We start from the raw sequence: 26,643 nt of genomic DNA on the forward strand, positions 1-26,643 counted from the left end.
TCACCAACATTGTTGTGTCAACACAACTCATCAAAATAATGTGGTAACAGGTCCCCTGAATTATTTTTTAGAGTGTAGACTGTAGCTATTAGAATATTAAATTTAAATATATATATCTATATCTATATCTATATATATATATATACACACACACAAAAAACTAAAACAACAATTACTAACAATTCAAAATATGTTTAATAGTTATTAACTCTATATTTGCCTCCAAGATATAGTTCGCACACATGCAATGAACTGCAAACAATGTCATTAAAACCTCTTTAGCGCCCTTCTTCCACCACCCTTGACTTCCCACTGCGTTCTGACAGATATCAATGGCATTACCTCAGGCTGCAGGGACCCCCACAGTCACTAATGCCCTGGCATTAACACACAGAACAGAAAGTAACCCAGTGTCGACATGAATAGTGACGGCACTCACACTCACTAACACAACAACCTGCATTCATAAGATGAAACACTAATCTAAAGCCAACAAGTCCTCGGGAAGCCATTTTGAGTTTGTCCATAGGAACCGGATGACTGCATGAACAACACCTTTCACAGTCCACCTGTGACTAATTATCTGCTTATTTCAGTACATGAGGTTTACCATTAAACCTAATATTGCATAAGACAATGTGCCAAGGCAGTGCCAAAGCAGCACCTGTGGATAAATATGTCAGTGACAGAGATGGGTTAGGGTCCTAAAACCCGGAAATCAGGTAGCATTTTTGAGCTTCTGGTTCTCTCGTCTCAAAGTCTATGAGTTTTTTTAATCGGCTTTAAAATGCCTGAAATAAAGTCTGTGGTTAACAAAAGTTTGGTTTTGTTCTACAACATAAAATATGTCAATAAATACCCCACATTTGAATTATAAAGCTCTTACGTGTGTTGACAATGGCGGTTGCTAACAAGTGTCTGAATGAGACTATAGAGGTTGTCAGGGACATTAAAGGGTCTCTATGTAGTTTTGGAGAAGAAATTCAAACTTTAATATTTACAATATTAATGAGGAAATAATACAAACTTAGAAATATGTATTTTTTCCATCAGTGAATAAACAAGCTGTTCTTAGAGGAAAATAAGGTCCCAGAACACTGTTTGAAGCTAGTTTTGATAACAATACACTGCCCACACTGTTTATAATTACACTGTTTATATTTGTATGTCATGGTTCAGTGTCTGTTTTACTTTGAAGTTTTACCCTTGTGTGTTGCATCGTGCTTGTCAGTTCCTCCTGTGTGTTTTTCCGTTGATTCCCTCACTTGTCCATGTCCCTCCGCACTCCACCTGTTCCTCGTTCCGTCACAGTGTGTCTGTATATACCCTTTGTTCTCCCTCATGTCTTTGTGAGATTGTTTTCGTTTCCCTCCGTCTTGGTCCGTGTTCTGTGTTACTCCATCATTCCTCTGTGATGTCCCTTTCCCGAACCTTCTCTGTGTTCTCCACCAGCTTCTTCCCCAGTGTCTCCTCCAGTGACTCCTCGTGTCTCCCGTTTTGGTATGTTTGTAGTTTTGGTTTCTGGTTTCTCTTTTGTTTGCACTTTGTTTTAGCCTTTAGTTGTTACTTTGTTTTTGTCTACTTGTCCCTTTTTAGTTTTTCTGTATTTCCTCTTTGTCTCTAGTTCAGCTTGTTCATTAAAAGCTCGCCCCCTTTTTCCCCCAATACTGCCTCCTGTGTGTGTGCCTGTGTGTCTGCACTTGGGATCTCATCGAGTGTAACCTTACAACATAACAGAAAGATCTGACCATAATGGACCCAGCCGGCCTCCAGTGGGTCCCAGCCCACGCCTTCACCGCCGGCCTCCAGTGGGTCCCAGCCCACGCCTTCACCGCCAGCCTCCAGTGGGTCCCAACCTACGCCTTCTAGAGGTTTCCAGCCCTCACCGCCGGCCTCCAGAGGGTTCCAGCCCTCGGCCTTCGCCGCTGGCCTCCAGTGGGTCCCAGCCCAGGCCTTCGCCGCCGACCTCCAGTGGGTCCCAGCCCACGCCTTCGCCTGCCAGCCTCCAGTGGGTCCCAGCCCACGCCTTCCAGAGGGTTCCAGCCCTCACCGCCAGCATCCAGAGGGTCCCAGCCCTCGTCGCCAGCTTCCAGTGGGTCCTAGCCCATGCCTTCCTGTTCCTGCTCCTTCATCAGCAGCCCGGCCGACTCCTGGCAGTGATTGCCAGATGGCGGTCCGGCTGACACCTGCCAGTGGTTCTCGGTCGGCGGCCCGGCCAACTCCTGCTCCTGCTCCTTTTGTCAGCAGCCCAGCCGACTCCTGGCGGTGATCCCCAGTCGACGGTCCGGCTGACACCTGCCAGTGGTTCTCCGTTGGCTCCTGTGTGTGTGCCTGTGTGTCTGCACTTGGGTTCTCATCGAGTGTAACTTTAAAACATAACATTGTACATATTATGTATTATGTATTCTATTTCTATTTCTTTCCTTTTTATTATATTGTTTATTTTTTACTATTATTATTGTTTAGTGTTATATGAACTGTCCTTTGGCTGCTGTGAGGCACAAATTTCCCCGTTTGCGGGACTAATAAAGGAGTTCTGATTCTGATTCTGATTGTGAAAGGTGGCAGGGTCCACCACATATAAACAAAGTAAAAAAGTATAAATTGTGTTGTCCCTTCAGGTCAGTTTTATCATTCAGTTTATTCAGTCAGGAAAACAAAGAGAGTTTGTTTATTTAGTTTGTTTAGGCAGAAAAAATTCAACCAATGAACGTCTTTGTCTTCTCATTAACATTTCTTGGGGAGGCTTGCCCCCTTAAACGTCATCACAGCGAACACAGAGACTCTAATCCATCTTTAAAGGCCCACTTTAGTTGCAAACTATTCTAACTCTAACTTAACTTGATCAGTTTATAATGATAGATGTATATATCATGTGACCGCAGTGTAGTCTGTTTATAGCCTAATGTTAGTTTTTAACTTCTCGCGATTTTATTTATGCTTAAAAAATCACAGTGGTGTTCATCTGTGAAGATTATCTTGCTGAACAAAACGTGTATCATAAACTTGTGTTTGTCACAGAGATTATTTTTGCCGTTAATTCAAAATGCTGGCTTCAGGGTTAGCCTACAAAAACACGTCATCCCTGCAGCTCTCTACAGACCTGGTTGTCAAGCTTTATAGTATGTTCTGTAAGGAAATGAATGAGAGAAAGAGCAAAATGTATCCTCCTAAGGGTCAGACAGGTTTGCAAGAGGAGCAATAGATATAATATATACTTAGGTGAGGGTCTCACAGAGCTTCCTAAACCAACAACATGATGTGTGAGTGGATTCTGCAGTATATTCAACAGCCAGTGAGGAACACCAGTACACTGGCTGCTATATTTTGAATTAGCATAAAGAAGCTAAATGGCTGGCACCACAATGCAGCCCATACTGCTGAATGAAGTGATTGATTGACCTGTTATTTGTTTGTCTCTGTGCCCAAAGGAACATAGTCACAGCTAGGGTAATATGGTTAAGACAGCCAAACATCCAAACATGATATGTCTCTTTTAGCTTTATTTAAAAGATAATATAACCAAAGAAGGACTGAGGAGAAGGCCAGCGAGTGAGTCAGACAGAAAGTGTGTTCTCCCTAATCACTGCAGCACTGCAGTCAGCACGCTGTCCCCCCTTGTGACAGTTTTATTATCAGAGCTGGTATGCAACACGAGTAATTTCCCCTAATGATCTCAACTGCCTTCCACACCTCAGGACAAGTGAGTGTGGCTGACATGGGTAGAGAGAGGGAGGGAGAAAGGAGGGGAGGACCGGCGTGAAAGATAATATAGGAAGAAAATAAGTAGGGTGGGTCTTGCAAGAAGATGATTGAGATCCATAATAACGCATATCAGACTGAACTGAGCGCATGCAGCTAATTTGGCATATAAAACATCCATACTACTGACATCCTAGTAAAATCAATAAACCAGCATTAGTAAAATATGTTGCTCAAGAATCATTCTTAGATAATTCTTGCTCACACATGTAATGCTGACGAAAAATGACAGCACAGCAGTATACAGTGCCGGCCCTGACCAATTTGGTGCCCTATGCAAGATTTTGGCTGGTGCCCCCTTTCATCGCAGTCAATTTCACAATCAGTTTTCATACACTCACACAGAAACTACATGCATGTATTCAAGATTTTATTTCTTTTAAGTCAAAAATATCACACCAAATAAAAACTGAAGAAAGAAACAAGTGATAAATTAAAAATACAATATACATAAGGTATTGCACAAACATATTAAAGAATATTCTATTTACATACAAAAAAAACAGTCTGTATTCTTTGGGAGGAAACCTTTTGCAGCAGAAGTAGTGCAAGCTATCATTCTTTTTTTAGTACATCAGCCAGCTTCTTTTGATTTTTTCCCCACTGACTAAGACTCTGGTAAAAAAAGTCATGTGGACATTTTCTTCCATCTTTGTTTTTGGGAAATGTGTAACTGTTTTTTATTTGAAATGGTCCTCTGTGAACTAACTCCTTTCTTACTTTGTCAGTTAGAAGAGATGGACAGTCAGCATGGTCTATTGGTGCAGCCTTTAGTCCTGATGCTGTGTCACTCTGGTGTGCTGAGGTAGAGGGGACAGGAGCACCTGATGCTGTGTCACTGGCGGTGGTGGTGAAATATTTTAAAAGTGCATCTGAAGAGAGAAGAGAAGTATATGTGACCACTGGATGTTACATTTTAATAAAAAACAGATGCTTGGTGTGTGCTATACATAAGACTAATATAGACTAATAATGAAAATACGATGAGATTCATTCAACTTTATCGTCATTGCAATGCAATTCAGTCTAACCAGAGTGCAAAAAGCAGTAAAGTGCAGTGAAATTAATATATACATATATATATATATATATATATACAGTCCTGCTCACCATTATTGGCACCCATGAAGTTTAAGTACATAATGTGGAATATTTTCTGAAAAAAATGAATCAAGTGAAACATTTTTTTTCTATAGAGAACTCGTGTTTGATACAAAAGAGCAAATGATAAACAACAATATAAAACAATTAACAATGGGAGGAAAAAATAGAAAAACTTAAAGCTTGCTGTGTCACTGGTATTGGCACCCTTTGTTGTAAATCAGTATGGAAACACATTGTGACTCACCTGTGGTAAATCACAAATGAGAATCACCTGTGATAAATTGTCTGTGCCCATGTGACATGAATTAGCCAATGAATGATGACTTCTGTGTTTTAAAAAGCCATCTGTTATCCCCTGTTCCTTTGTCACAATGGTGAAGACAAAGGAGCTGTCTGAGGACATCAGAAGTGCGATAATTGGCAAACACAAGACCTCCAAAGGGTATAAGGCCATCTCCAAAGACCTTGGTGTCCCTGTTTCAACAGTGCGTAATGTTATTAAGAAGTTTGCCAAGCATGGAACTGTCAAGAACCTCCCTGGGCGTGGGGGGAAGAGAAAAATTGATGAGAGAAGTCTTCGAAAGTTGGTGCGAATGGTGGAAAAAACACCACGTCAAACATCCAAAGACCTGAAGGCCAACCTGGAACAGTCTGGAGTCATGGTTTCAACAAGTACCATACGCCGCACACTAAACCAAACAGGGCTTCATGGGCGAAGGCCAAGGAAGACATCACTGCTGAGGAAAAGACATAAAAAGGAACAACTAATCTTTGCCAAAGAGTACCTGGACAAACCACAATCCTTCTGGGAAAATGTTCTGTGGACAGATGAAACAAAAATAGAGCTTTTTGGCAATGCACACCAACAGTTTTTTTATAGACGACGCAATGAAGCCTACAAGGAAAAGAACACCCTACCAACAGTTAAGCATGGTGGAGGATCCATAATGCTGTGGGGCTGCTTTGCTGCATCTGGTACTGGAGGCCTTGACCGTATCACAGGAATCATGAAATCAGAGAATTATCAAGAGATTTTAGAGCGAAATGTCCTACCCAGTGTAAGAAAACTTGGTTTGAGTCGAAGATCATGGGTCCTCCAGCATGACAAAGACCCAAAGCACACATCCAAAAGCACGCAGGAATGGTTGAAAAGGAAAAAATGGACTGTTTTAAAAATGGCCAGCCATGAGTCCTGATCTCAATCCGATCGAAAATCTTTGGTATGAGCTGAAATCTGCCATTGGGGAAAAGAAACCTGCAAACGTTCAAGAGCTTGAACAATTTGCAAAGACAGAGTGGGAGAAAATACCAGCTGAGAAGTGCAAGAAGCTTATAGAAGCGTATAAGAAACATTTGGAGGCTGTCATCACTGCCAAAGGGTGTGCAACCAGATATTAAAGAGGGGTGCCATTATTGCTGCACATGCTGTTTTTTCTGTTTCTTCTTTGAAATTACAATATGTAAGTTGAAAAAACAATTTTCTTTGTTAAATTACTTTGGACCTCCAATTAAAAGATCCTGGTGATATAAATTTGGTACATTTCCATTTATTTCTGACGATACTGTAGAGGTTATGCAAAAAATGAAGGGGTGCCAATAATGGTGAGCAGGACTGTATATATATATATATATATATATATATATGTAGCCTATGGATGATATGGGAAAGCTAAGGTATGGTGTATTAACAGTAATACACTTTAACTGCACTTTAACACTAATGTTAACTTTAACAAACATAAACTGTGACACAATAAACCAAAGGCTTACAACTGCCCTATTACTTATAAAGGGGATGGAAAACTAATAGCATTTTAACTAACATACAAGCAGGAAAACAAAGCCAACAGGTTAAAATAACACCTGAACAGGCCTGATGTTAACTTTCCAAATGTCCCTGATGAATTTAAGGTGGAGTAACATTAACTTACGTCGACTCAGCTATTTACTGATTATTAAACAATGCTACTATCGTCCGAAGTAAGCTAGCAAGTTAACACTCTGCTCCAACAACGGTAACTACGATGCATTAAACTATTAATTTCATTCACTTCATCACATTGACGTTACTGTACCTCTTTCTTTTTCACGTTTTTCTCCTCTTCTTTCCTTCTTTTCCTTCCCTGGGTGCCGGATGGTTTCAGTCTTTTGGACATTGTACTTCCGCTACAGTATCAATAAATGTCTCTCTTGGGTCACGGTCCGGTCAGATTCAGGCAGCTCGCCTCTCGACCCCGCCCCCAACACTCACAGAGGGCAGGTACAGACTGTACCTGGCTTGACTGTACCGCACAGTGCAACGAGCCAGCCATGAACCCAGAAAAAAGGCCTCTCCATTATTTAATAGGCTTTGCTATGAAGTTATGTTGCTGTGGGCTTATATAATATTTCGAAATAATATTAGTTATAGCACTGGTAAAAAATAGTATTATTTATTTATTATTTTTTTCTCCCCTCGTTTGCAGCGCCCCCCGTGGATGACGTCGTCCTTAGCATTCGCCTATACTGCCTATGCCCAGGGCTGGCCCTGGCAGTATATGGTGGTTAACTATGTACTTTGTTCATTTCGTTTGTCCCAAGCACAAATAACACATTCTTTGTCAGTCCTGCAAAAAGTGCATTACAGTAATCTAGTCTACTGGAAAAAAATCTGCTTTTCAGAACCCGACCGTGACAGAGAGCATCTCACTTTAGATGTATTTCTAAGACAATAAAAGGCAGTCTTGGCGATATAAGTGTAGCGTTCTGAAGTGTAAGGCGTCTAAAGTCACTCTTTCTTTGCTGACAAAAACTCAAGACTTTTCTTTAAGACGTCACACTCGTGCGCCCCACTCCTACATGCGTCCCCCCTTACAGTAGGAAATTACCTCATTTCACAATACACAATGAAATAGAATACACTGGGGGAAAAAAAAACTTGCATGTCAAACACAACACATATAGACCAAACAAGCCATGAAACAATCATCCAATGAACACAACTGTAAAACACAGCCTAGGTAACCCACAACAACAGAAGCACAAACACACACACAAAAAAAACAATACACGCAACCCCCCCTTAAAACACAGGGAGTCAGTAAACACGAGCATGTATAAAACAGTCACTCCATCACATAGTCCCCAAAACGGACAGGGGGTCGTGATGATCTACCAACCCGGGAGAACCTTGGCAGGGCAACCGCCTGTCCAGGCGAATCACCAGCACCTGAACCAGGTATCACAGTCCATGACCTTGCCAAAGAGGAAAACACTCGCAGGGCTACTGGGCGTGGCAGCATCCCCGTGCAGAGCATTGGGTGGGGAAGGGGAGAGGAGGTGTTTAGATGGGCCCTCCAAGGGAAAAGCCACAGGCAGATTGTAGCGCCGCAGCCTGTCATAGTGGACGGTCTGAAGAGGGGGCTCCTCTCCAAATGGGCTACTAATCTGATAAGTGACTCCCACCTCATCATCCCTGTCCATTCGCCATTGCACCAAGTAAGGTCCCTTCCAGTGGGGAGCCAGTTTACAGCGGCTCTCTGTGGGGTCATTCAACCACACAAGGTCCCAGACCTCGTAAGGTTCGTGCCTCAACTTGGTATCATAGAGAGTCTTTTGTTTTCTGCTTGCCACAATGTTGTTGTCCTTTGTCTGACTAAAAGCAGTGTCCAAGCGCCTGAGGAGAGAACTAGCAAAGTCCTCCAGGGACCCATCCATTGGCCTGCCTTGCACCAGTGGCCCCAGCACCACATCCACCGGCGCCTGGGCCTCCCTGCCGTGTGTGAGGAAGTATGGCGCGAGCTGTCAAAGGTGTGCCATGCAGGTGTCTGAGGACCTCGGGGACCAAAACAGCAGGGACCAAAACTTGTGCTGTTCGCCCCCCATCAGACAACCACACAACCCTGCACAATAGTCCATCAATTAAAGTCAGCCGGGGAAACTCATGCCACAGTCTCTTTAAACCCTGACCAGCATCCTTTAACCTCCACCTAGGGGGTCTCTGACCCTCTTCCAGCCGAGCCAACACCTACTTGACCTACACCTACAGCGTCACTCTGTTGGAGCTCCCTGACACTGGAGCCATTGTGTGACAGAGTGTAGACTAAGGCCCGGTCCACACAAGTCTGGGGGTTGGAAGTCAAATGGGGGCCGGAGCTGGCGTCCGCTGTAGGGGCCGTGGTGGGGACGGGAGTCTCTACGGTGCACACGGCATTGGGGTCATTGTCCATAACTGTTTGGGTACCTCTGTGCATGAGAGTGTGGGTAGCATCAGGGGCATCATTGTCCACTAGCTCTGCACTGAGGTCAGGTCTGCATGAAAGAGCATCCGCGTTAGTATATTGACTTCCACTTTTGTGCACAATTACCCAGTCATAAGGGTCCAGTTCCAGGGCCCAGCGGCTGCAATGCCCTGTTCTGTCACTATCAATGGGAAGCCGTCGGAGGCCCAACAATGGCCGGTGATCTGTAACAATGGTGAAAGGGCGAAGACCCAAATAGTGTCTGAAATGACAAACAGCCCACACTATCGCCCACAGCTCCTTGTCGTACGTAGACCATCGTCGTTCGGCTGCTGTGAGGGAGTGACTAGCATAAGCCACTACTTTCTCTAGACCGTCAGCATCTTGTGCCAACACTGCCCCCACAGCCACCTGGGAAGCGTCAGTGTATAGAATGAAACGGTGGGTGAAGTCTGGGTGACTCATTATAGGTTCAGCACAGAGAGCATCCCGCAGGAACTCAAACGCCTCCTGGCAATCTGCAGTCCACTGAAACGGGACATCCTTCCCGGTGAGGTGACTGAGGGGGGCGGCTCGCTGGGCAAAACTCCTTACAAATCTTCTGTAGTAAGAACAGAGCCCCAGGAAGGCACGCACCTCTGTAGCAGACCTTGGCACAGGCCATGACTTCACCTTCTCTGTGTTTCTGGGGTCAGGGCGAAGCCCCAGAGCAGAGATGACGTGCCCAAGGAAGACCATATGGTCCCGGGCCAGGTGGCACTTCCTGGCGTTCAGCCGTAGCCCAGCTGCTCCAATCCGGGTGAAGACCTCCCCTAGAGCAGAGAAGTGGTCCTCGAATGACCTGCTGTATATCAATATGTCATCAAGATACACCATGCAGATGTGCCACGGCAGCCCCTTTAACACCAGCTCCATAACCCGCTGGAATGTCGCCGGTGCAATTGTGAGCCCCATGGGCATGGATCTGAACTGGTAGAGGCCTTGGCTGGTGGTGAAGGCGGTCTTTTCCTGGTCCTCCTGCGCCACCTCCACCTGCCAGTAGCCGTCTGAAAAGTCCAGGGTGCTGAACCAGGTGGCCCCTGCTAGAGCATCAAGTGTATCATCGATCCGCGGCAGTGGATGGGAGTCTTTTATTGTCACAGCATTGAGACCCCTATAATTCACACAAAATCTCCATGTATTATTCTTCTTCCTGACGAGAACCACAGGAGAGGACCAAAGGCTGCAGCTCTCCTCGATGATGCCATCCTCCAGAAGGCGCTGTACCTGATTGTTTATTTCCCTCCACTTGCCGGTGGAAGTGCGGTAGGCCTGTTGCTTTATTGGGGGGTGGTTACCTGTTTGAATGTGGTGTTTGATCAGGTTGGGGTTGCCTGTTCCTCCCCATGCAGGGCTGAACACTCCCTGATGCTTCCCCAGCAAGGCCTGCAGCTGCTGCCTCTGATCGTCGGAGAGCGGACAATCAGCTACATCAGGTAGGGGGGCATCCACCTGTCGACAATCAAAAACCTCTGCAGGGGTGAGTATGTCACATTCATTAACATGGTGAAATACCCCCAGGTGAGAGCCAGGGCGCAGTTTCAGTTCCTGGTCGGTAGGGTTGACTAGCCGTGCCACAGTGCATCCATTCTTCACTGGTGCTACTGTGCGTGTGACCACCAGTCCCATGTTGTCACGCACCTCAGGCTCTAAGTAGCCCAGGTAAGAGTCAATAGTTGGCCAAGCAATGGGGGGGGGGCGGCTCCACCTGAACAGGGACAATCATCTCACTGAAAGGTGGAACAGTAGCATCAGTAGACATAGAGATGTTACAACATTTTGGAATAAAGTCTGTAGCCTGCAAGAGAGGAATGTTAATGTCTCCCATGCTGAGAAGCCCATGACCCACATCCATAACTGCATGAGTCTGCCACATGAAATCAAAACCCAGCAAGATAGCCTGTGTAGCCCCCCGCACAACATGCACAGTTTGTTCATATGACCTGCCCCCCAACTTTACTGGAAGGGCCACAGTACCTAAAGTGTTCCAATAACTGTCCATTTAATGCACGTGCACACATATACTGTGTATTCAACACACATTTATGTAAAGTTGGGATGGACATTCTGAACTTCTCAGAAATCAAAGAAACATTAGAGCCAGAGTCAATTAATACAGTCACATCAGCACCCTCTACCAGTCCTTTAACGTAGGCCGTAGCCTCGGACTCACCCTCCGAACAGGAGTCCACCATGGGGTCCGGAGCCGCTACTGCAGAGTTGTCATTGTGACCCTGTGGTGGCGACACTGGCATCCGGGTCTCGATGCCAGCTACTGGAAGTTTCCCCGCTTCTGGCCGTGCGGGGATGGAGATGGTGATCGTCGGGAGGGAGATAGAAACCTCACTCCCCGCCGCGGCTGACATTCCTCTGCGAAGTGTGGCCCACTCGGGCCCTCGCTGTCCAGCCGGCGTGGCGAGAAGCCATCCGTGGTGTCTTGGGTCCCCCGCTCTCACTGTCACCGTATCCTCCCTGAAGCCTGCGCTGCGGAGACCGGCCTCTCCTGCGGTCATCCATCCGGAAGTCCCTGGAGATGGACCTGCATCCAAACCCGCCACAATCGCAGTAACAGGCACGCCGTTGCCCTCTGCACTCCTCCGGGCTCAGCTGACGAGCCCCAGGAAAAGGGAAGCCACGACCACCACACTTAGCCCCACATGGACGTGCTCTCAAATCCTTCACCTCCGCTTGTAAAGTGTCCATCTTTGAGGTGAGTCGTTCCATGGCATGAACGAGCTTCTCTGTGGCAATAGCATTGCAGTCCACAATACTTGGCAACGCCGGATTGAGAGCGGCCACAACAGCAGGATGTGGGCTGGAGTAGGGCAATCCAGGTGTGCTTGCCCTCAGAGCCTGCGTTCACAACGGCCTGCTTATAGTCAATGCTTCCTCCACATCCGTCGCTCCCTGTTCGTGGCACTTAGCCTGGAGGGCAGGGTCAAGCCCAGCAAGAAAACGTCTAAAGGTCTCACCATTCCTGGCAGCCCTGTCATAGTCGGGGAAAGCCTCAGCCACGAGCCTGGAGACGTCGGCTGCGTAGACCTCCAAACTCTCGTTCAGCTGACGGGGCCGTGCAGAGATGTACGTCTGGAAGTATAGGAGGAACTGTTTTTGTCCAAAGGCCTCCTGTAATCTCTCCTTCACTCGCACATAGTCGCACTGAACATCTGGTGATAGACTGTCCCACAACATGAAAGCCGCGCCGTCCAGCCTCGTAGGGAGGAGATTCACCAAAGTGGCGGTGTAACTCCCGCTTCTGGCCCCCTCGTCTGTGCGCGGACCGCGGCTTCAAACTGCTTCACCCACGTAGCAAACGGGAGCTCCACTCTCACGCCACTCACGCCACCAGTCGATATAGCAGTACCTCTGAAATAATCCTCGCCCATAACGTCGCGCTTCACTCCTCCGAACATGCTGCTCCAAAGCAACCACACGAGTACAGCTAGCCGGTCAGCAGGACCGACTAGAAAGTCCAGTAATTGTCGAAAGAGAAGACTGCTCCAAAAGCCAGGACTCACTCCAATTACCGCTGCCACCAATGTAGCGTTCCAAAGTGTAAGGCGTCTAAAGTCACTCTTTCTTTGCTGACAAAAACTCAAGAACATGTACTCTTTGGAGCTAATCACACACTCCGTTTATTTTCTCTTCTCCTCTCCTCCAACTCAGTAACCACAACAATGTCGCCTCTTTAAGACGTCACACTCGCGCGCCCCACTCCTACATAAGCAATGTCTTTTAGAAAGTTAAGAACAGCAACTAAAATCACACTTAAGTTTTTGGTTTACTGACAGTAGAGTTAACAAAGAGAGAATCTGGTGCTTCAGAGCCTTTGGACCTACTAAAAGAATCTCAGACTCTAAAAAATATTTCATATCAGCAATGCAAATGCATTGAATGAGGTCATTAACTTTAATGTAATGCCGTCTAGATTGTGTTATTTCTTTTTTATATTCACTAAGCCGGTCCTTATAGATATTATAGTCAACCTGTAATTTGGTCTCACGTCACTTGCACTCAGACTAATGAACTGTTGCTAATTCTTTTTAGTGCCCTCACTCTTTCCACATCCTACCGAGATGCTTTTGTTTTGCTAGAAATGAACTTATCTTTATCCTGGGAATCATAGAGGGGAAGGGAGCGTCTCTTCTCACCCCTAACTATTGAGGCCCAATTGGAATTGCCAGGAGTTGGGTTGACTGGTCAGGATATTTTACCTTTGCTGGTTGGCTGGGAGACTCGGGATGCTCTAGTAAGGCTAGCTGGGAGCCAGGGTCAGTTGAGTCGAGATGACCTGCTGAAAGGGGGCTAACTCACCCTTGATCTTGGAGATATAGTGCCTGTAAAAGGTATTCACCCCCTCAATTGTTTTCCCATTTTATTGGTTTTATAAATGGAATCATGGTCAATATACAAAAAATATACAAAACAAAACATTTATGAAAAAAAAGGGTTAGGGTTAGGAGGAGGTGAATACTTATGCAATCACTAATTTTACATTATTATGTTTATATTTTTAGAGGGTTTTTTTGTTTTGTATATTGACCATGATTCCATTTATAAAAGCAATCAAACGGGAAAACAAGGGGGTGAATACTTTTTATAGGCATTGTAAAGTTGTGGTGACCATACTTAATTAACCCTTATGTAGCAGGTAGAAAGCGGCAGTTTGGTAAAATGTCCCTCACAAGTAGCCGCACTTTACTTCCGGGTCTTAATTGACCTGTTGATGTTCTCTCTCTCTCTGCTCCTTGGTGCGTGACTGTGTCAGTGTGTGTGTCTGTGTGTCTGCAGTCCTGGTCCAGCTTGGTGCCGGTTTCTCCCGCTTCTCCGCGACTGTGTCAGCGTGTGTGCATCTGCGGTCCTGGTCCAGCTTGGTGTCGGCTTCTCCCCGCTTCTCCGCGACTGTCAGCGTGTGTGTGTCTGCGGTCCTGGTCCAGCTTGGTGTCGGCGTCTCCGTGACAAAACTTTGCAGATGCTACACAACGGTGTATGGAGGTAAAAGGCGAACTTTGTTTTATATTGTGTATTATTTTTTACAGTGGTTTGAATTGTTTGTTCTGTTTTGTTGCAGATTGCCACTGCTGTTTTGTTTTGCTTAGGTTTTGCTTTTGTTTTGATTTTGTTTTACTTAGGTTTTGTTTAGCCTGTTTTTTATTTTGGTTGTTCAGTAGTTTTCTTGTATAGGTTGTTTTGTTTTTTTCTCTTGCTTAAAGTTAACTTCTTTTGGTTTTCCCACCGAGAAGTAAAGACTAATAGAGCTGCATCGTTGTATTTTTAATGAGAGTAACGTGTTTTCTCTCTCCCTTCTGTGTAAGAGTGCTGTAGGGGCAGCGGCAAGCGTGGCCGGCCTGACGGTGGAGGGTTTGGTGGCAGAGTCTCTCACCTGTACTTCACAACCCCCCTGATTTCGTGTGCTTGGTAATTTTTTGCACTTCCCTCACAATTTATAGTTGATTCCCTTCTTTTGGTTTGGTTTTGCTGTGTGTATGTGGGTAGGGCACTGGAGTGGGGTGAGTGCTTAGTCCCAGTGTGAATTGTCCCTTGTCTGTCCATCCTCAGCACTCTTCTACAGTTATTTTAACAATAGTCCTAATAAATTGTTCCCTTTTTTTTATATTATTAATTGATGTTGGCAGCTCTCTAATAAAGTTGTTATCTTGGTGGGAAACATCCTTGTCTCAGTCCATCATTTAGTTAACTATATCAGAAAAAGAATCTGTGGCATCTGTACTGGTTGACTGAAGTATTTAAAGGACCAGTAAGATCTAAAGTTGTTAGTGAGATTGCAGGCCTTGCCACGGTCTGGTCACACTTAGTTTATTTGGGACCTGATGCCAGTGAGAAGGTAAGCATCCAGGGGCAAAGAGGAGTAGAACACTAAGTCCACAAAAGGTGCTAAAAGCTTTGTTTTTAGCCACCAGGCTAAACCTAGTGAAGATAGCAACAGCAGTCAAGGTGGTCTGGTAAGCTACATCCGGCTAACAGTCAACTTAAAATTATAAATAGCTTAAGATTCAGAAATCTGATGACTACAATCATTTACTTTGTTAAAACTGTCAGGATATAAAAGTGGATATAATTTTTTGACAGAGCCATTGACAGACAAACAAAATGCAGACACGTGCATGTGTGTTGGTATGTGTTTCAGACAGTTCACATAGCTGAAGTTACAACAACTGGGACTAACCAGGTTAAAAGAGTTGAGAGCTGATTTAGCGTCACACTTCTGTAACATTGGATAGTGACAGTGGCCAGTGCTCTGGAGTACCCATGACAGCTGGCTCTTTGTGCAGAGATCAAAGCGAGCATAAAAGGTAAGCTCATTTGGCAACGTGGCCTCAACATAGCCTGTGATATTCTGGATTGCCTGCCACATATCTTTATTGTTGTTAGTGTTGAGGTCCCTCTGCAGTCTCTGCTGATGTCTCCTCTTTGCCTCCTTGATGCCAGCTTTCAGTCCTGCTCTGGCGGTGTCATATGATCCTTGACATCTGACTGAAAGGCAGCTTTTTTGGCTTTGGATAAAGCCCTCATCTCTCCATTTATCAAGACTTTCTAATTTGTGAATGATTTTATTGTCTCTGTGATCAACGCATCAACAGTACATTTGAGTTGAATGATGCCACTGATGATGTATATTCTACAGACTGATGTGGTTCTCCTATGCAGTGCCATCTCTGTACACTCTGTAGAATTGCCATGGTTTTATGTGTCAACACTTGGACAGTTTTAACTGATGGTTTGACCCCTTTTTATTAGCCCAGAGAAAGCTGGCAGGAGAAGCAGGGAAATATGGTCTGATCAGTGTTGGAAATGGGGGATGCAGAGGAATGCAGTTCCACGAGCAAAAGTCGTGGATTTTGAAAATCTATTAAATGTTTGTATAGGGTACTGCTGGTGGTATTAGAGAATTTAAGATGTTCATGTATTTTTGCTAATCTCAATCAAGAAGAGAGATCCCTTTTTCTAAAGAGCCTGTCATTTGATCGACGTGCGAGGGCATTGCAGCTCTCTCAGCCTGCATGCAGACGCAGACACCTGTTCTGATGATAATCGTCATCAGAGGTGGGCAATGCTCGCTGCCACAAGTGTAACAAGTCTTTTGCATGTAAGGGCAGAAACACAATCCCAATCATGTAGTGAAAGTGCATCACGTACACATAGGTGGAAAAAATGCACATACCGACTTGCTCATCTCTCATTTCCCCATCTGCCTTAGGTGTGTTACAGAATTTACTATACAAACATGGGTTAATAATTCAAAGTAAGCATTAGCATGCTGATTGTTCGGCTACAAATATGGGTGCATTCATAACTTCAATCAGAAATGGTTGAATGGTCAGAAATTCACAGTTCCAGGTTCAAAATGCTCCAAGTATCCTCTGTATTGAGAATATTTTTATATTATATTTATTTTATATTTAATTTATATTTAAAAATGAACATAGAATAGAAAATTTAAAGGGATACGATCAAATTATTCTTACTTTGTTACACTATGAGGCATAATCAGGCCATAATTACATTTAAAAAGAAGTGTGAAATGTTAATTTGAAAATGTAAAGTGAGTATAAGGAAAAAAGTGAACTTTAAAATGCATAAGCCTAAATGGAAATGCTTAAAGTAAAAGTATAAATTATAGAGATGAAATTGAAAATGGCAATGGAAATAAGACAAGGGAAGCATCAAACGTGTTGCTCAAAATGGGGAATAGAAAAGCTTAAATAGAAAATAAAAACACAATTAATGTTGTTTTGCATTCATAAATCAAGTCTGTCATTAAATAAATCAAGGGTAAATTATCAGTAGATCTGGGCAATCTTTGTAATGTAATGTTACTCTGTAGTGAGAGCTTTTCGTATTGCTATTGCTGTCATGAGTGAAATGTATCTGTTCATGTGATGTTGATCTAAGATGTTGGGATGTAGCCAGGTCTCTGTAGAGATGAAAATTCTCTGATTTCCCATTGCCAAGTTAACCTGAGTCTCATTTCATCCATTTAATTTTCCTGCCATTTAGCTTTGAAACTGAAGCTCACTGTGAAGTCATAAAAGTGAACCCTCTACAATAATTCAATTAATGCTAAAATATTGGACCAAGTCAACCTGGATAGTGTATGCCATGAAGCTTTAATACCACTCTATCAGGAACACAAATAATAGTTTTGACGACACCATCATTTAACAGTAAATTAAAATAGTTAAGCAATGAAGCACTAATCTAGTGCATGTCAAAATAAAAGGACCTCAAAGTAAGACATATCTGAAACATGTATCTGGTGACATTATGAGAATATAGTAGTTGTTCTCCTTATGAGTTGCGAAAATGAATGATGAAAATGAAGACAGATCTTGTATGTAAGTAAGGAAGGTTCGACAGACTCATCAGGAGCAGTTTGCAGCAGCAGCGAGGACAGACTGCATTAGAATAGCTGTGAATTGAAACTGGAGAGGAGACAGTAAAAAGAATGGGTGAGATACTGTGAAGGAGGCTTGAGGTGATGAACAGGTAACTCACAGTAACTCTTGCAGCACATCCCATTAGATCTGACTTACTGAAAGAGGCTCTGTTGAACTTCTGTGTTGTTCTGTATAGGCCAGTTGTTAGTTTATGTTAGCGTACTCCATTTCTAAACTAACATTAGCTACTGTTGCTCTCTGTTAGCGGAGTGCAGAAAGGCACTTAGAAGAGGCACTGAAGAATGTGCATAAAGTCACATCCTTTGAGCCGTCGCAGAAAATCTGACCTGAGTCTTTTACAAAGAAATCCACAGTCCAGCAGCATTAAACAGCTTCAACCAATCATCCACAGGCTTGTACATACAACCTCTCATTTTTTACATCACATTGCAATCTGCTCACATATGGCCAATAAAAAAGTGATACATAATAATATAATACATGTTAATTGTCACAAAATGTTATATAGAACCACTTTGACCATCAGCCATTAGGTCACTTTCTGCGTGTAATTATAAGACATGGATATGATATTATCATCACAGATCCCTGCATCATCACTGTAACTGCAATCATGTTTCTTCTCTTACAGCAGCAGACTGCATGCACTGATTCGTCATCACTGCATCAACTGCATACAGTATACAAGTGTTTTTTCTATTCTTATTTTGCTAATACAGTGTAATGATGGAGACCTGCTTTTCACCTCTGCCCTCATCCACCCACCCATCATTCAGTCTGTTTGATATGATGTGGCCAATTAGCCCAGAGGTTAAAGATGAAGTTTGTTACTGGTTGGATTAAATCGAGGTAAATGACTGTATGGCATTCAGTCATCCCAGGAGAGCCTCTCATTAATATCATCACCTCTTATCATGATGTTTGAGTGCTCAGGGTCAACTACAGCAGCTGTAATATCAAGTGCCATAAATATGCCTTTCTGCTATGTTCACTGTTACTGAACAGATGAATACTTTGGTTAAAAATAAGCTGAATTTGAACTGACAATGCAAAGCCGTCAGTCACTGCAACATCCAAAAACCATCTTCAGAACTGGTCTAAAGAGATAATGGCCTCAGCTTTCACAGCTGTAAACTGGTAGCCAATAACACCATTGTTTACTGTAAATTTGTAACTGATGTTTATAGAATTTAATTAAATTGTTTGTTAACAATGAACTTAAGTTCAATGTATAATGTGTAATGTAAATGTAGCATTTATTAAAGGTTTAATTTGTAAAATATCACTATCACTGTGCTCATTCATATTTTAAGGTGCTACAAACTGTATCTAGTTATTTAAAAAAAGCCAGCAGTTAACACAGAAGTCCAGAGAGTCGTTGCAAAAGACATGATACATCTGTTCTAGTCGCATTGGTATCACCTGGCAGGTTTTCTGAATGTTGAGCACTGGCACATTGCATTTAGTTTCAAGTTTCAACTCTTCTCGTCGTAAATCTTTGGTCTAAACTGGGCTTTAGTTGGGTAAAAGTTGGTAAGGACAATGAATGTAAGAGTATTACATTTCTTGAAATTGTGTGAGTTTATTTTGTTCATTTATTACACTAAAAGACAAGAGAGCTTGTGAAACTTAGCAACTGCCACTGGCATGTACAGTTAGGTCCAGAAATTTTTGGACAGTGACACAATTTTCATAATTTTGGCCCTGTACACTACCACAATGGATTTGAAATGAAATAATCAAAATGAAATTGAAGTGCAGACTTTCAGCTTTAATTTGCGGGTATTTACATCAAAATTGGAGGAAGGGTTTAGGAAGCAAAAATGTTCATACATAGTCCCTCATTTCATTGGACCTAAAGTAATTGGACAAATGAATATAATCATAAATAAAATGTTCATTCTTAATACTTTGTTGAGAATCCTTTGCAGGCGATGACTGCCTGAAGTCTGGAATCCATGGACGTCACCCAACACTGGGTTTCCTCCTTTGTGATGCTTTGCCATGCCTTGACTGCAGCTGTCTTCAGTTGTTGTTTGTTTGCAGGTCTTTCTGCCTTAAGTTTTTTCTTAAGCAAGTGGAATGCATGCTCGATCGGATTGAGATCAGGTGACTAACTCGGCCATTGTAGAATATTCCACTTCTTTGCTTTGAAAAACTCCTGGGTTGCTTTCGCAGTATGTTTTGGGTTATTGTCCATCTGTACTGTGAAGCGCCGTCCAATCAACTTTGCTGAATTTGGCTGAATGTGAGCAGACTGAATGTTCCTATAGACTTCAGAATTAATGCGGCTGCTTCCGTCTTCTGTCATATCATTAATAAACACTAGTGACCCAGAGCCACTGGAATCCATACATGCCCATGCCATTACACTGCCTCCACCATGTTTTACAGATGATGTGGTGTGCTTCGGATCATGAGCCATTCCAAGCCTTCTCCATACTTTTCTCTTCCCATCATTCTGGTACAGGTTGATCTTAGTTTCATCTGTCCAAAGAACACTGTTCTAGAACTAGGCTGGCTCTTTTAGATGTGTTCTGGCAAACTCTAATCTGGCCTTTCTATTCTCGAGGCTTATGAATGGTTTGCACGTTGTGGTGAACCCTCTGTATTTGCTCTCGTGAAGTCTTCTCTTTATGGTAGACTTGGACAATGATACATCTACTTCTTCACTTCACTAGATGTTATAAAGGGGTTCTTCTTTACCATGGAAAGCATCCTACAATCATCAACCACTGTTGTCTTCTGTGGACGTCCAGGCCTTTTTGTATTGCTGAGTGTTCCTTTTTTCTCAGAATGTATCAAACTGTTGATCTAGCCACTCCTAATGTTTCTGCTATCTCTCTGATGGACTTTTTCTTTTTTCGCAGCCTAAGGATGGCCTGTTTCACTTGCATTGAGAGCTCCTTAGACTGCATTGTTGTGGATTTGCAGCAACAGCTTCCAAATGAAAATGCCACACCTGAAATCAACTCCAGACCTTTTACCTGCTTAATTGATGATGAAATAATCAAAATAAATAAATATATACATATATATGTATATATATGTATACATATATATATATATATATATATATATATATGTATACATATATATATGTATATATATGTATACATATATATATATATATATATATATATACATATATATATATGTATATATATGTATACATATATATATATATATATATATATATATACATATATATATATATATATATATATATATATATATATATATACACACACACACACACACACACACACATATAAGTATATATATGTATATATATATTATATATATATATATACTGTATATATATACACATATTATATATATATATATATATATATATATATATATATATATATATATATATATATATATATATATATATATCGCTGATATATTTAATCTTGTCTAGATACTTTTTGTGTCAGTTGTTGTGAGACCATTGAAGTTTAGTAGCTATCAAGTGAGTTTCTGTCAAGCCAGGTGTGTTGAATAGGCTTGATTGCTGGGCAGAGCTAAGTCCGCATTAGGTAAATCTAGCCCATAAAGGCTAGTCACTACAGCGTCAGCTGCAGCGTCAGGACAGTCGAACAAAGACTTAGGGAGTCTCTCTGCGGGAATCTGTCAAGGAAGTCTAAGTAACCCACTTTCCACCACCATTTGCAGCCATGGGTCCCTGCCAATCCCAGTCAGGACATCTAACTGGAGGAGATTTCACCGGAGACCCATTGCTCAAGGCTGTAACCCAGCCAATCTCTGTTACCCAACATTCTCCACTGGTACTGAACTTGAAGTACTACGAGGGCTATGGAACTGCCAGTCTGTAGTCAGGAAGGCGGACACCGTTTCAACCTATGCCTCCCTGCAGACTCTCCACTTCCTGGCCCTCACGGAGACCTGGATCACTCCAGAAAACACTGCCACTCCAGCTGCCCTCTCAACCACCTACTCATTCTCACACTCCCCGAGACAAACAGGTCGAGGAGGAGGAACTGGACTCCTCATCTCACCCACGTGGACCTACCAGGTCCTTACGCTTGACCACCTCCCAAGATCTGCATTTGAATTCCACGCTGTCTTGGTCAACCTTCCTTTCAAAATCACCGTTGTGGTGATCTATCGCTCTCCTGGTCCTCTCTGCAACTTCTATGATGAGATGGACACCCTCCTAAACTGCTGCCCAGACGATGGCACACCGCTCGTTGTCCTGGGTGACTTCAACATCCCCCCAGAGAAGCTGCGCTCATCTGAATTCATCAGCTTCTTCTCCTCTTTTGACCTCACACTCTCTCCCTCTCCACCCACCCACCGGGCCAGGAACCAACTTGACCTTGTCTTCACAAGGTCCTGTAGTACCTCGGCACTCTCTGTTACCCTGCTCACTGTGTCAGACCATCACTTTGTTGCTTTCTCTCTCCCCTTGAAGTCCCCCGCTTTCCTCGCCCCTAAACTTTGCATGGTCACCAACCGCCGCAACCTGAAATCCCTCTCTCCCTCCACTCTCTCCTCAACTGTTCTCTCCTCACTACCATCCTCAGATCAATTCTCTCTACTGTCCACCGAGGAAGCCTCATCCACTCTGTTGTCCTCCCTCTCCCCCTCTTTAAATGCTCTCTGTCCCCTCACCTCCCGACCAGCATGATCATCTCCCCCCCCCCCGGCTGTCTGAATCGCTGCGAACCAACAGATCGGTGCTACGAGCGGCAGAGAGAAAATGGAGTCTTCAGGACTGCTCACTCCACTGAGACGGCCCTCCTCACAGTGACTGAGTCGCTCCGGGCCGCCAGAGCCTTGTCCCACTCATCATTCCTCATCCTCCTCCACTTATCCTCTGCGTTTGACACAGTCAAACACCAAATCCTCCTCTCCACTCTGGCCGAACTTGGCATCGCTGACTCTGCTTTAACCTGGCTCTCATCATACCTGACAGAACGCACCTTTCAGGTCATGTGGAATGGCTCCTTGTCCAAACCCTGCTCCCTGGAAACTGGTGTCCCTCAAGGCTCAGTACTAGGACCGCTTCTGTTTTCACTATACACTAGATCACTAGGCTCTGCAATCACATCACATGGATTCTCTTACCACTGTTATGCTGACGACACCCAGCTGTTCCTCTCTTTCCCCCCATCCTCCAATACCCACGTTGCCACGCGCATCTCAAAATGTCTGGCAGACATCTCCGCTTGGACAACTGCCCATCATCTCAAGCTCAACCTTAGTAAAACTGAACTCCTCTTCATCCCGGAGAAAGACTGCCCTCACATGGACCTGTCAGTCACTGTCGAGGGTGTCACAGTATCGCCTTCATCGACTGCGAGGAACCTGGGTGTAATCCTCGACGACAGACTATCCTGCACCCCCAACATCACTGCGGTGGCCCGATCCTGCAGATTTGCCCTCTACAACATCCACAGGATCCGGTCTTTCCTCACAAAGGAAGCGACGCAACTCCTGGTTCAATTGCTGATCATCTCCCGCCTTGACTACTGCAACTCGCTCTTGGCTGGACTCCCAGCCTCTGCGACTAAACCGTTGCAACGTATCCAGAACGCTGCAGCGTGCCTCATGCCCCATGTGAACCCCCTCCTCCGTGACCTCCACTGGCTTCCTGTTGCGGCCCGCATCAGATTCAAGACCATGGAGCTGGCCTTCAAAGCCTTCAACTGAACTGCACCCATCTACCTCCAAACACTGATCAGACCACACGCCCCTGCGTGAGCACTTCACTCTACTACATCAGCTGGCCAGCTGGTACCGCCATCGCTAAGAGCAAGCAAAGACCGCCCAGTGAAGTCGCGACTCTTCTCTGTTCTGGCACCTCAGTGGTGGAACGAACTCCCGACCAATGTCAGGACAGCAGAGTCACTCGCCATCTTTCGCAAAAGATTCAAGACTCACTTGTTCAGACTTCACCTCAACACCGCATGGCATTACTCCCTCCCCTCCCCATACACCCCCACCAAAAATATATATAGATATATATATATATAATATGCACTTGTATGTTCCTACCTCTAGCACTTACATCATAGCACTTATGAAAGGTATCCTTAATAAATGGCAGCTACTTTGCTTGGAAGAGTGCTTGAATATTGTTTCTATCTCTTCTACTTTATCAACAGTGATATGTTGTGGTTTCTTTCTTGTGACAAATGTACTTATTGTAAGTCGCTTTGGACAAAAGCGTCTGCTAAATGCCCTAAATGTAAAATGTAAATGTAAATAACGAGGGAATAGCCCACACCTGCTCATGAAACAGCTTTTTACTCATTTGTCCAATTACTTTAGGTCCCATGAAATGAGGGGACTATGTATGAAGATTTTTGAAATTCCTAAACCCTTCCTCCAATTTTGATGTAAATACCTTCAAATTAAAGCTGAAAGTCTGCACTTCAATTTCATCTCGATTATGACAATTGTGTCACTGTCCAAATATTTCCGGACCTAACTGTATCTCCCAGCTGAAACTTGCCTTGGTACAAAGTGGTATTACAAGACAGGATGAGTCAGGGCTAGCTGGTTAGCATGCTAACTTCAGTAAACATCTCTGCAACACAGTACATAGAAGTCTTTTTTTTTTTAAATGTATTAGGTGATGCAACACAAGACGAGTAAGAGACGTGATGGAAACAACACTAACAAAACAAAAAAAGGACGGAAAGAAGTCAGTGTAAACAAAGTGGATAGCAGGACAAGAACAGACAAATAAACGAAAAAGCAAAGAAAACAAAGCAAATACATATATTGTGGATGAAGGTTCTCAGTCATCCAGGTCATGGTAATTCTAAGTGCTATATCATAGTCAACTGGACTTGTTTCTGTTTCTTGAAGACGTTTCACTTCTCATCCAAGAGGCTTCTTCAGTTCTGAACCGAACGAGAAGTAGAATTCGTAGTAGAATGAAACTTAAACAAGTCCAGTTGCCTACGATATAGCACTTTGAGTGTTGAAAGTTGGTTTTGTCAGTGTGCATGTGTATGTGTGTGTGTGTGATTGTGTGTATCTGGATGCAGAAAAGTGGAGTAGGGATTGGAAATAACAGGGACGGTACAGGTGTAACAATAATAAGTAGATTACGGTAAGTATATATATACAAGTATATCTTGAGAAAAATAAATAAATAAATGGGTCTCCTCAGTCACAGATGGCTTGCTGGCAGGACTTTGCAAACACTTGCACTAATTAAACACAAATAAATAAAAAATGAAACAAAGAGAATTTCCATTCGTCATCCCACCTCTTCTCCGCTCCTCCTCCACTCCCCCTCACTTTCTGTGCCTTAATTCAGTTTAATTTTTAATAATATTAATAATCATCATATAATAAATTGGCAGGAAGATGGGAAGAGAGAGAGAGAGATAGATGAAAGATGTGTATGTTGCTGGGTGAATGTGTAAAGCAGGTGTGTGTGTGTCTGAAGAACCAACAATAAAAGAAAAAGAGAATTAAAAAAGAGAAGCCAATAATAATAATCATGGTGTATGTGTAATGGCTGTTATGTGTGTGTAAAATGATGGGTGTTGATAGGTGAAGGTGGGTGAGAGGAGATGAGGTAGATTCAGAGATTGAGGAATTACAGTATGTATGTTAGTCATGGGTGGGATACATGGTCTTGTGGCTTCGGTTTTGGGTTGGATTGTGGTTGGAGTTGGGGTTTAGAAAATTTATGAATGCCATGTTTCATTAAAAACTGGTGAATTGTTTTTTGCAGGCTGTTATTCTTACGGTTGAGATATATTCTGTTGTTCCGGTGAGTGATATGGCAAGATGTCTTCGATTTCCAGTTTTGAAAGATTCATTTCTTGGTGATAGAGAAATGAGTAATGGGTTTCTGTATTTAATTGGGATAGTGACTTGTGTCAAGTCAGTGGGACTCCCTATTAAGCACTTGTAGTGCTTCATGCAACATTAAGAGAGAGTTTTGTGTTAAATTTGGCTATCAATAATATTTCATGATTAGCAGGGATAATTATTAATTATGATAAATAATAAGATCCAATTTAAATTAGATCACCTCGGGGCACCACCCTTGAAGAAGGGAAAAGAGCCAATTCACCAAATCCGTCTCATAAAAAGGTAGGCTACTAAATGGAAGTTTGTAACTCTGATTAATAATTAACTCAATAACTACAACCAGAATTACCATAACAGCTGTAATGATCGAAGGATTTTGGAATCCTTGACAGAGTAGAGGTTGGCAACATTCACTCTTGTGCAATATTAAATAGACAGCATGAAGGTTCAAACATGTTAGTTAGATTGTGTCTTTTATTTAACTCAAAATTAAAAGACACAATCTAACTAACATGTACTATATACAGGTGTGTGTGTGTGTGTGTGTGTGTGTGTGTGTGTGTGTGTGTGTCTGTGTGTGTGTGTGTGTGTGTGTGTCTGCAGGAACAAAAGCAAAATGGTGGCTAGGGTTCAAAGTATGGACAAAGGAAGACAACTAACAAAATGGCTGATCGAAGGGTTGGACTCAGGTCCAAGATGGTGGATCAGCACTTGTTTCATTGATAGGAAAGAAACAATGGCGGTGCTCACACCAAGTGCTCACTGACATCACATGTGGGTATGATATGCTCCAGGCTGAAGGAGTGTGTGTGTGTGTGTGTGTGTGTGTGTGTGTGTGTGTGTGTGTGTGTGTGTGTGTGTGTGTGTGTGTGTAACGTGATGCCAGGTTAGAGAAGATGGTTAGCTGCATGCAAAGACCCTGAGTCTGTGTGAAGCATAATTCAACTAACATCAAATTCGCTGTGTAGCAAAGCAAACTACCAATAACCTGACTACACAGAGAGGTGGAGAAGAGAGAGAACAAAGGAAGGAGCTGGATGTTTGACCATCTGGTCAGAGGGGGGTCTGTTACCCTGACCAATAGTGGCTCAAAGCTGAATTTGCACGTAGGTGTGAAGACTGGGGAACTCTGGGAAACTGAGTTCAGTTCAGAGTCCATTTTGAAATCCACAATGAACGACGTCATCTGTGGATCCCAACAGACTCTGCAGCCCAATATAGAGGAGTGTTTTTCACTGACTGTTATCCTGAATAAATGAACTGGGTGGCAGGCCCCAGTAGCGTGAAAA

This window comes from Pagrus major, chromosome 7, assembly GCF_040436345.1.
Source record: "Pagrus major chromosome 7, Pma_NU_1.0".
Taxonomy (NCBI): domain Eukaryota; kingdom Metazoa; phylum Chordata; class Actinopteri; order Spariformes; family Sparidae; genus Pagrus; species Pagrus major.